This window comes from Ziziphus jujuba, chromosome 6 (assembly GCF_031755915.1).
Source record: "Ziziphus jujuba cultivar Dongzao chromosome 6, ASM3175591v1".
Classification (NCBI taxonomy): domain Eukaryota; kingdom Viridiplantae; phylum Streptophyta; class Magnoliopsida; order Rosales; family Rhamnaceae; genus Ziziphus; species Ziziphus jujuba.
The window spans coordinates 7,302,096-7,315,223 of NC_083384.1; the positions used below are offsets into that span (position 1 = coordinate 7,302,096).

The following is a 13,128-nucleotide window of genomic DNA, read 5'->3' on the forward strand; positions in this document are numbered from 1 at the left end:
CATAATTCGAAAATAGAATAAAATATTGCGGTAATTGGAAATCTTTGCAGACCCATAACTTTTTAATCGTACGTTCAAATTAGGCGTGCCGCTAGTCTGTGGACTCGTATCGACGAGCACTTTACAACCATGTATGAGTCAAAGCTCATTTCCCCATAAATAAAAAGTCAACTCCGACACTCTTGGACAATTTGGATCCCAATCTTGTTTTGCTCATATCTTTCAAACCGTAGCTCCGTTTTCAATGTGCTACTAGTCTACGAACTCGTGCCAACGTGTATTTCGTAACGGTACCTCAGTCAACCTAGAATTCCATCCGATTCAAAAAGTAAACTTTTGATCCCTTGGTCAATGGTCAATGGTCAAAGTCAATGGTCAACGGTCAACCTCGATCAAAGTTGGAAAATTTCCGTTGTACTTTGGGACGGGGTGTTACAATATAACAGTGATGCCCTATGATACCTAGCGTCCCGAGCACCGTCCGGCGGGAGGTTAAAGAGAGAAACTTGCATACAGTCGTTTCGGTGTCCCGACAACGCCGCTGCTTAAACCGTCAACTCGGCCATGAAGGGGGGCGGCTTATGTGCACCATATAGAACTTGCCTACCCTCAGTCCGATGGCAACTCATAGGAAATGTTATAACTTGCACGCTCATCCACATATACAGTACAGAACACTAGTACTATATGAGTGCGTCTAAAACAAATAACCATATTATTTTTAAAAATAACAATAATTTTTTTCCAAAACTCACCATGGGAATTATATCGCTTTTCAAATTCATATTCCCATATTTTTCTTTAATATCACCAGCATAAATCAATCGATAATATATAATTTTTTCCATATCATAAAATCAACCAGATAATATTCCAAGTGCATAAATATATATTTTGAGAGCACAATAACTTAAACCAATATTTTTGTTGAAATCTTTAAAATCAAATCATACAAAAAATATTATTAAAATCACATGAAATTCATATATTTTCAAAATAATGTAAACGTATTTGTTATGCATTATAAAATCAACATCAACTCAACAATAATTAATTAAAAACCTTAAACCATAATTCCTTTAAAATCCCAAATACATTTTTCGCAACAACACATATATCAAAACCATTATAAATCGGCATTGTAAAACTAAATGGAAATTCCTTCAAATATTAAACATATATTAAAATTCACATGAAAACTTTCTCATTACACAATATTCCAACAATAAAATTTAACAATTATTAATAAAATTTTGTATCCATAAAATTCTTGAAATCAAAATATTTTTTGATGCACAAATAATTATAATTCATTCAATTTTGGCATCAAGATTCCAAATATAAATTTACTAAATATTTAACACATAAAACATATTCTTCAAATAATCAATTAACACAAAATATATATATTTTTAATAGTCCCCAAAGTAGTTTTGAAGGTGGGTCACTCACCTCGAGCACGCAATCCAACCAAGATCCTCCATAGGATTAATTCTACGGCTCACACGTACTCCTAAAACAACAATATTGCACAGGATCAAATAAATTAATATTCGATACCTGGAGGGTTTAACACAAATGGTGTTCAAAATTCGTAAATAAGGTATCAATGGAAAGCTAAGGGGATGAAGAATACATTACCAATCTCCGTTGGACTTAATTTGATCGGTAGGGATCGATAGAATGGATATAAAATTTCGACCGAACTTCAACTTGTCGTATCTCCCAAACGACAAGGAATTGAGCTGAATGGACCTAAAAATCGAGCTCTAGAGGTCCAAAATAGGTGGAAAGGAGTATCAATTTGGCCGGGTGGTGGCCGGATCGCCGAAGGAGCCAATCTTATCATTGTCGACAACGAAGCCCGATCCGGCCGCATCCGGCGACGGTTGGCCGCCATTTTCCGGCTATTGGTCAGAATCTTCCCCCTCTTCCTCCCCATCAGGCGCGTGTGGCTTCATATGATCGAAAAAAAAGAAACGGGGTGAAGCCGAGAGGGAGAAGGAAGGAAGAAGGAAGAAGAAGAAGAAAAGAAAAGAAAAAGAAAAAGAAAGCAATTTTTGTGGGTGTTTCCCTACGTGAGGAAAAAAGAATTTTTTTTAAATAATAAAAATAATAAAATAAATAAATAATATTAAGATAATATTGTCAGGACCCGTCCAAAGTTCCCCACCGGAACCCTAGACAAGCCCTGATCCCAGGGAAACCCTACCGGACCCTTCTGTGGAAGATCCGGCAGAACCTCCCCTAAGGGATGGACTTACCACAAAATTTCCTGCACTGAAAACACACTTCTATAATTGTTCCCTTATTCCTCCCACAGTACGACGAACTGGTTCCACAAATTTCAGCACTCCAAAATAAAAATACAGTAATCCAGTGCAATACAAATACATAAGTGTCCCATACAGTATACAGAGCTTTATGAAGTACTACAAAATACAGAATACAGCAAAAGTGAACGAAATATTACAACTGCAGTAAAAGAAGAACAAGGTACTGCACGAACAAATACAGCGAGGAAGATCGAGTCCGCTCCGAGTGAACACCGACAACCTGGTACCTAGAGGAACGGAATTTAAGAGTGTGAGATGCTAATCATCTCAGTGAGCGACCCTACTACTCTACACTATCATACCACGGTAATAGGTATATAAATAATAATTATTTGGAAATAATATTTTCTCTCAAAACCCTTACAATTCTCTCAGTTGGAAAGGTTCCCCTTTTAAAACAATTTCACAAAACCCTTTATCCATATTCCCCGAAAACCAAGACATCAATTAAATACCAGAAGCGGTAACAATTATATTTTTAATTCCAATTCAGTTTCCAAACATTTTATTTTTAAAACACAGTTCTGAAAATCATTTGATGCACCCACTATATACCAGTGGCGCCAACAGTACCCAGCGTCCCAAGGTACCGCCAGACAGGAGGTTATAGAAAGAAACCGGCATACGGTCGCGTGGCGTCCCACTGCGCCGCTGCTAACCTGGTGTCCCGGCCAAAGGGGGGTGGCCGCCCTCTCCGATGGCATCCACAGGACACCCTCATAATATCAACCGCGCGCTACTCACACCCACCTGCGCGCTAATCACAACCGTGTGCACAATATCCATATCACATATACCATATCACATAATCAGAACACCAGTACGTGCACGGTGCATCTAAAAATCATAAAATCCACAATTTAAATTATAAAACAAATTTCACATTTCATAAACATAGCGGGCATAATCCATCCGCTTGAACCGGGAAATTCTCCACAATTTCCTTATAATTAATACCATAAATCCCATGATTTTCAAATCCACCAACTCCCAAATCCATCAATTCAAATATCCACATTTTTTCCAAGCATAAATAATTTCTCGAAATATCATAATCAAATCCCATAATATTTTATGGGCATATTTCATAAAAATTGAAATCACCAACATAACCAAATATTTTCCTTGAAATCTTTGAAAATCAAATCGTACCCAATTTACCATTAAAACCACACCAATTTCAAAATCCTCAAATCCATAAAATAATTTCACATGGCATACTTTTATAAAATGCACATTTTCTTAAATCCAATAAATTCATAAATAATTCTACAATAAATCCAATAAATATTTGGCACATAGAAATTAAATTCCAAATATTTAATTCACACATAATATATTCATCAATTAAATTCCCCAAATTAATTTGAAGGTGGGTCACTCACCTTGTGCACGTATCTCAATCAAGATCCTCCGCAGGATCGACTCTGCTACTTGCACGTGCACCTAAAACATCCACAGTACCAAAACCACAAATATTAATATTTTATTCGGGTAATCCCCAAATGGGTACCCGAGGAGCGAACACCAAACGATAACTAAAATTTACGAATGATATACCGAATCGAAGCTCGAGTGATGCTAATCACAGATCCGGTCTTAATTTCTGATGATCGTACCCGACGGGGTCGGAATTTTATCGGGAAGCTTTTCGGGTTTCGGCTCCGCAATTCTCCCAAACCGTCGCGAATTGGTGGAAACGGAAGTCGGATTTGGGTTCAGGAGGTCGAACACTGCGGACTGGAGCTGGCCGGAATTTTCGGGGTACTCGCCGGAACAGTGATTTCCGGCAGCCGCCACGTCACCGGCAACCGTCGCCGGAACAGTAATTTCCGACGGTGGCCGTTTGCTGTGAAATTTTGCAGATTTGTAGATCGTGAGGAGAGCAATCCAACGGGACCGACGGTGAGCAAAACGGAGGTCGGACGGCGGAGAAATCACCGTTTGAAGATTTTCGACCCCTCGCCGGAAAACGCTCCGATCCCGGCGCGTCGGTGGTCCGATGGCCGTGATTTTTGGTGGGTAGGCCGGACTTGAGGAGAGGATCAAGGCTGTCAGGCGCGTGTACTGTTTATCGGCCGGAATAGTGCCGATTCGCGGTGGCCGGCGGTGGAGGGGAAAAATCGCCGCCAAACTTCGGACGTCCGATCCGGGCGCGTCCGGCGGCCGTTCGCCGTGAAATTTGGAGGTTTTGCCGGAAATGAGGTGGGCAAGCTTTCTGTCCGGCGCGTGTACAGTAACTCGGCCGGAACAGTGACAAAATCCGGTGGCCGGCGGTGGCTCTTTCTCTCTCCTCTCTCTCTTTCTCTCTCTTCTCTCTCTTTCTCTCTCTTCCCCGAGTGTTTTAACAAATAAAACCCCTGCATGACACTGTTCATGCCACGTGGACCAATCAGAAACTGACACGTGGCGTTTCACTGTTCACCGACCCAAAAAAATATTAAAATAATACGGTATCCGGTAAACTTCAAACGTCCATAACTTTTTAACCGGATGTCCGTTTTGAGCGTGCCGCTAGTCTGTGAACTCGTATCGACGAGCACTTCACAACCATGCATGAGTCAAAGCTCAATTCCCCATAAACAAAAAGTCAACTCCGGCACCCCTTGGACAGTTTGGACCGCAACTTGTTTCGTCCATAACTTTCAAACCGTAGCTCCGTTTTCGACGTGCTACCAGTCTACGAACTCGTGGCATCGTGCACTTCGCCACGATGCCCTAGTCATCTCGAAATTCCCACCGAGTCAAAAAGTCAACTTTTGACCCCTTCGGTCAACGGTCAACCTCGGTCAACGTGCACGGATTCCGGTGCGATTCGGGACGGGGTGTTACAGCCTTCCCCCCTTACAAAAATTTCGTCCTCGAAATTTCTGCACATCACTGGAACAGATACGGGTACTGCTCACGCATCCGTGCTTCGGGTTCCCACGTTGCTTCCTCGACCAAGTGGTTCCGCCATAAGACCTTAACTAGAGGAATAGTCTTGTTGCGTAGCGTGCGTTCCTCGCGATCCAAAATCTGTACTGGCTGCTCCACATACGAAAGATCTTCCCTTATCTCTATATCCGGACTCTCGAGTACGTGCGAAGGGTCTGCAATATACTTCCGTAGCATCGACACATGAAACACGTTGTGTACTCGAGCTAGCTCTTCCGGTAACGCCAACCTATACGCCACCGGGCCAATCCTCTCCGTAACCTCGTAAGGCCCAATATAACGAGGACCCAACTTACCTCGTCGTCCAAAACGTACTACTCCTTTCCATGGAGATAGTTTTAGGAATACCCAATCTCCTACCTCGAATTCCAAATCCTTTCTACGCACATCGGCGTAACTCTTCTGTCTATCTTGGGCAACCTTCAATCGATCCCTAATGATCTTCACCTTGTCCAAGGTCATCCTTAAATACTCAGATCCGACCGCATTAGTTGTTGCAAGGAGCCTCTCTTCTCCTACCTCACTCCAACACAAAGGTGTCCGACACTGCCTCCCATATAAAGCTTCATACGGGGACATTCCAGTACTCGCTTGATAACTGTTGTTGTAGACAAACTCTATCAGTGGCAGTTGTTCATCCCAGCTACCGCTAAATTGCATAATGCAAGACCTTAGCATGTCTTCTAATGTCTGGATTGTGCGCTCTGCTTGTCCATCAGATTGTGGGTGAAAAGCGGTGCTGTAGTTAAGTCTTGCTCCTAGTGCATCAGCCAACTTCCGCCATAGTCGTGAAGTAAAGCGCGGATCTCGATCGGAGACGATGGCTAACGGTACTCCATGAAGACTTACAATGCGTTGCACGAACAACTGGGCTAACTTCTCGGGCGAAAAACGTTCTCGTACCGGTAGGAAGTGTGCCGACTTGGTGAGACGATCAATGATTACCCAAATGCCGTCGTACCTTCTAGGTGTGGAAGGAAGCTTGAATACGAAGTCCATGTTGAGTTCTTCCCACTTCCACACGGGAATCGGTAAAGGTTGGAGTAGTCCCGAAGGCTTCTGTCTTTCTGCTTTCACTTGTTGACAAATCAAACACTTTGATACAAAGTCTGCCACTTCTCTCTTCATACCAATCCACCAATAATACTTAACAAGCGTCCGATACATCTTGGTACTCCCAGGATGCATCGCATACATCGAGCTATGCGCCTCCTCCAAAATCTCCTTCTTGAGTCCTGGGATATCCGGAACGCAAAGTCGTCCTTTATACACGAGGGCTCCATCCCTCCTTATGGAAAATTCCGGATCAAGACCTTCTTGTACCTTGCCCTTAATTGTCCTCAACTTAGGATCTTCCATTTGGGTCTCTACTATACGATCCACCAACACCGGTCGTACCTGGAAGCTAGCCATGAGAACTCCTGAAGGATGCATATGCATTAACACCCCCATCTTCTTCAACTCCACCATGAGAGGTAGTTGGATGACTTGGATGTGAGCAAGGGATCCAGTAGCCTTCCTACTCAAAGCATCTGCCACTACATTCGCCTTACCCGGGTGATAGTCAATCACACAGTCATAATCCTTTAACAACTCCATCCATCGCCTTTGCCTCATATTTAACTCCTTCTGAGTGAAAATATACTTGAGGCTCTTGTGGTCGGTATAGATTTGGCACGTGGCCCCATACAAGTAGTGCCTCCACTTCTTTAGAGCAAAGACTACCGCCGCCAAATTCTAAGTCGTGCGTAGGGTAATTCTGTTCGTGCTGCTTCAGTTGCCGAGATGCATACGCTACCACCCTTTGATTCTGCATTAGCACGCAACCCAACCCTTGATGGGATGCATCACAATAAACTTCAAAACCTTCATTCCCATCAGGTAAAGTTAAAACAGGTGCGGATGTCAACTTTTGCTTCAACTCCTGAAAACTCTGTTCACACCTGTCCGTCCAACTAAATTCAACATTCTTTCGGGTCAATCTATGAAGCGGCCCGGCAATCCTTGAAAACCCTTCAATAAAACGACGGTAGTAACCCGCTAATCCAAGAAAACTTCGTACCTCCCTCACAGTGGTAGGGCGCTCCCAACTCAACACTGCCTTTACCTTATCAGGGTCCACATAGATACCTTCTGCCGACACGATATGTCCGAGAAAACCCACTTGATTCAACCAGAATTCACACTTGTCGAATTTAGCATATAGCTGATGCTGCCTTAGAGTTTGGAGCACTCTCTTCAAATGCCTCACGTGCTCTTCTTGGCTCCTTGAATAGATCAGAATGTCATCGATAAATACAATGACAAAATGATCCAAGTACGGACGAAACACCCTATTCATCAAGTCCATGAAAGCTGCTGGGGCATTGGTGAGTCCGAACGACATCACTAGGAATTCATAATGTCCGTACCTCGTCCTAAAGGCAGTCTTAGGAATGTCCGACTCTCGGATCCTTAACTGATGGTATCCCGACCTCAAGTCGATCTTGGAGAACACCTTGGCACCTTGGAGTTGGTCGAATAGATCATCTATCCTTGGCAACGGATAGCGATTAGGAATGGTGACCTTATTAAGTTGTCGGTAGTCTATACACAGCCTTAGACTACCATCCTTTTTCTTTACAAACAAAACTGGGGCTCCCCACGGCGATATACTTGGTCTAATAAACCCCTTATCTACCAAATCTTGCAACTGGACCTTTAGCTCCCTTAACTCCGCTAGAGCCATCCGATACGGTGGTAGAGAAATAGGCACGGTGCCTGGAATCAATTCAATGGGAAAGTCAACTTCCCTTTCCGGAGGCAATCCTGGTAACTCCTCAGGAAACACGTCCGGGAAATCCCTCACAACGGGCATGTCTTCCAACCTGACCCCACTTACTCGGGTATCTATCACATGAGCCAAATACCCCTGGCAACCTTTAGTCAGTAGCTTCTTGGCGGTAAGGGTAGATATCAACCTCGGTAAGGGCCTTCCAACTCCTCCACGGAATACTACTTCTGGCAACCCTGGCCTCCTGAATGTAACTTCCTTGCTGAAACAGTCTACAGATGCATGGTTCCTTGCCAACCAATCCATGCCCAAAATTACATCAAGTCCGGACAGATCCAACAGGATCAAGTCCGCCTCCATCACTTGATCTTCGATGCAGAAGAAACATTCCTTGATTAACTGGCTAGGCCACAAGGATTCTCCTGCAGGAGTGGCTATCTCTACTAGACATTCTAAAGGAGTAGGGGTCATACCGACCCGAGTGACGAATTCCTTGGAGATGAATGAATGTGTTGCTCCCGGGTCTATAAGTACTAATGCATCATTACCAAATATATTCAACGTACCTGCCACGACGTCCGGTGTAGCTAGGGCCTCCTGCTGCGTCATCGCAAACACTCGACCCTGCCCTGTCTGCTGGGGCCTCCGTCCTCTACCCCTGCTCGGTCCAACAGGCTGTGGGACTGATCCCGATGAACCTCCTACTGCATAACTCCCTCGGGAACTCTGACCCCGCGATCCACTGGCCTGATGTGATGGTGGGCTCGCCCCTAACACTCCCGCCTCTCCATAAGGGCAATTTCTCTTAATATGTCCCGCCTGTCCACACTGAAAGCACACACCCTCAAACTGGCAAATCCCATGGTGTGCTCTATTGCAATGTCTGCAGAATGGCTTGGGGCTAAACCCAGAGTGCTGATATGAGCTCGTGCCGCCGCTGATGGAATGGCGCGCTGGTTGGGGCATACGATAGCCGCCTCTCCTCTGAAATCTGCCTCGAGGGCTGAACCCACCACTGTCTGAGCCTGAACTATGACTCTTCTTAGATGCCCCCTGTCGAGGTACCCCGCTGTACGAACCTTCGAACGGTCTGCGCCTCGAGGGTCTGTGTATCTCCGCCTGTCTCTCTAGCTCGAGCGCTGCATCCCTGGCGGACTGATAGGTGGGGTGTACTGACCCAGAAAGGGTGTAGCCGATGCTCTCGTTCAACCCGTCTATGAACCTCACCTTCTTCGCGTGATCGTCGGGAATCAAGTGCATGCAGAACTCTGACAGCTCCCGGAACCTCCTCTCGTACTCTGTCACCGTCATGTTTCCCTGGCGCAGTCCCTCGAACTCTCTCCTTCTCGCCTCACGGTAGGCAGGAGGACAGAACTCAGTAGAGAAGGCAATCTTGAACTGGTCCCACGTATGCCTTCTGCGGGTCTTCTCCATTTGCCACCACTTCCGGGCGTCTCCCTCTAACATGAACCCAGAAATCCTCACCATATCCTCATCGGGGCACTGCATCCCCTCTTCCAAGATTTTCTCCATGCTGGATAGCCACTTCAAGGCTGCAGCTGGGCCTTGGCTTCCATCGAACTCCACGGCTCCTAAACGTCGAGCCTGATCCACGGATCGGTTACTAGAGCTTGAACCTCCTAAGGCTCTAGTTAGCTGAGAGACCAGATCTCTAAGGCTTGATCGACTCCCGGAACTCTCAGCCGAGCGTTCCCGAGTTCTACGTGTGTCCCGCCGACTCATCGTAGTCGATTACTGAAGAAACAAACAAGAGTTTAGAAACAGGGACACTTAAGCACGATTACAAAAGGAAGGACTTTACGGATGGGCTGTACAGCAATGCACAGTCCCTTAGGATTACAAGAACCTATGCTCTGATACCAACTGTCAGGACCCGTCCAAAGTTCCCCACCGGAACCCTAGACAAGCCCTGATCCCAGGGAAACCCTACCGGACCCTTCTGTGGAAGATCCGGCAGAACCTCCCCTAAGGGATGGACTTACCACAAAATTTCCTGCACTGAAAACACACTTCTATAATTGTTCCCTTATTCCTCCCACAGTACGACGAACTGGTTCCACAAATTTCAGCACTCCAAAATAAAAATACAGTAATCCAGTGCAATACAAATACATAAGTGTCCCATACAGTATACAGAGCTTTATGAAGTACTACAAAATACAGAATACAGCAAAAGTGAACGAAATATTACAACTGCAGTAAAAGAAGAACAAGGTACTGCACGAACAAATACAGCGAGGAAGATCGAGTCCGCTCCGAGTGAACACCGACAACCTGGTACCTAGAGGAACGGAATTTAAGAGTGTGAGATGCTAATCATCTCAGTGAGCGACCCTACTACTCTACACTATCATACCACGGTAATAGGTATATAAATAATAATTATTTGGAAATAATATTTTCTCTCAAAACCCTTACAATTCTCTCAGTTGGAAAGGTTCCCCTTTTAAAACAATTTCACAAAACCCTTTATCCATATTCCCCGAAAACCAAGACATCAATTAAATACCAGAAGCGGTAACAATTATATTTTTAATTCCAATTCAGTTTCCAAACATTTTATTTTTAAAACACAGTTCTGAAAATCATTTGATGCACCCACTATATACCAGTGGCGCCAACAGTACCCAGCGTCCCAAGGTACCGCCAGACAGGAGGTTATAGAAAGAAACCGGCATACGGTCGCGTGGCGTCCCACTGCGCCGCTGCTAACCTGGTGTCCCGGCCAAAGGGGGGTGGCCGCCCTCTCCGATGGCATCCACAGGACACCCTCATAATATCAACCGCGCGCTACTCACACCCACCTGCGCGCTAATCACAACCGTGTGCACAATATCCATATCACATATACCATATCACATAATCAGAACACCAGTACGTGCACGGTGCATCTAAAAATCATAAAATCCACAATTTAAATTATAAAACAAATTTCACATTTCATAAACATAGCGGGCATAATCCATCCGCTTGAACCGGGAAATTCTCCACAATTTCCTTATAATTAATACCATAAATCCCATGATTTTCAAATCCACCAACTCCCAAATCCATCAATTCAAATATCCACATTTTTTCCAAGCATAAATAATTTCTCGAAATATCATAATCAAATCCCATAATATTTTATGGGCATATTTCATAAAAATTGAAATCACCAACATAACCAAATATTTTCCTTGAAATCTTTGAAAATCAAATCGTACCCAATTTACCATTAAAACCACACCAATTTCAAAATCCTCAAATCCATAAAATAATTTCACATGGCATACTTTTATAAAATGCACATTTTCTTAAATCCAATAAATTCATAAATAATTCTACAATAAATCCAATAAATATTTGGCACATAGAAATTAAATTCCAAATATTTAATTCACACATAATATATTCATCAATTAAATTCCCCAAATTAATTTGAAGGTGGGTCACTCACCTTGTGCACGTATCTCAATCAAGATCCTCCGCAGGATCGACTCTGCTACTTGCACGTGCACCTAAAACATCCACAGTACCAAAACCACAAATATTAATATTTTATTCGGGTAATCCCCAAATGGGTACCCGAGGAGCGAACACCAAACGATAACTAAAATTTACGAATGATATACCGAATCGAAGCTCGAGTGATGCTAATCACAGATCCGGTCTTAATTTCTGATGATCGTACCCGACGGGGTCGGAATTTTATCGGGAAGCTTTTCGGGTTTCGGCTCCGCAATTCTCCCAAACCGTCGCGAATTGGTGGAAACGGAAGTCGGATTTGGGTTCAGGAGGTCGAACACTGCGGACTGGAGCTGGCCGGAATTTTCGGGGTACTCGCCGGAACAGTGATTTCCGGCGGCCGCCACGTCACCGGCAACCGTCGCCGGAACAGTAATTTCCGACAGTGGCCGTTTGCTGTGAAATTTTGCAGATTTGTAGATCGTGAGGAGAGCAATCCAACGGGACCGACGGTGAGCAAAACGGAGGTCGGACGGCGGAGAAATCACCGTTTGAAGATTTTCGACCCCTCGCCGGAAAACGCTCCGATCCCGGCGCGTCGGTGGTCCGATGGCCGTGATTTTTGGTGGGTAGGCCGGACTTGAGGAGAGGATCAAGGCTGTCAGGCGCGTGTACTGTTTATCGGCCGGAATAGTGCCGATTCGCGGTGGCCGGCGGTGGAGGGGAAAAATCGCCGCCAAACTTCGGACGTCCGATCCGGGCGCGTCCGGCGGCCGTTCGCCGTGAAATTTGGAGGTTTTGCCGGAAATGAGGTGGGCAAGCTTTCTGTCCGGCGCGTGTACAGTAACTCGGCCGGAACAGTGACAAAATCCGGTGGCCGGCGGTGGCTCTTTCTCTCTCCTCTCTCTCTTTCTCTCTCTTCTCTCTCTTTCTCTCTCTTCCCCGAGTGTTTTAACAAATAAAACCCCTGCATGACACTGTTCATGCCACGTGGACCAATCAGAAACTGACACGTGGCGTTTCACTGTTCACCGACCCAAAAAAATATTAAAATAATACGGTATCCGGTAAACTTCAAACGTCCATAACTTTTTAACCGGATGTCCGTTTTGAGCGTGCCGCTAGTCTGTGAACTCGTATCGACGAGCACTTCACAACCATGCATGAGTCAAAGCTCAATTCCCCATAAACAAAAAGTCAACTCCGGCACCCCTTGGACAGTTTGGACCGCAACTTGTTTCGTCCATAACTTTCAAACCGTAGCTCCGTTTTCGACGTGCTACCAGTCTACGAACTCGTGGCATCGTGCACTTCGCCACGATGCCCTAGTCATCTCGAAATTCCCACCGAGTCAAAAAGTCAACTTTTGACCCCTTCGGTCAACGGTCAACCTCGGTCAACGTGCACGGATTCCGGTGCGATTCGGGACGGGGTGTTACAAATATAGTATTTAATATGGTTGACACGTGGCATCTCCTCATTGTGACACATGGCACACTTTATTAAGTCACACGTGGCACACTGTGCATATATTTATAAAATAATATTAAAATAATACTGTATTTGAAAAACTTTATAGGTCCATAACTTTTCAACAAAATGTCCAAATCAGGT

The 13,128-nt window shown here is 44.7% G+C and overlaps 1 pseudogene; it reads right to left on the reverse strand.

Annotated features, from left to right (window-relative positions):
• The window catches only part of LOC132803976 (uncharacterized), a 23,643-nt pseudogene extending 13,265 nt beyond the window's left edge, over positions 1-10,378 (reverse strand).
• Positions 10,379-13,128: the final 2,750 nt, after the last annotated feature.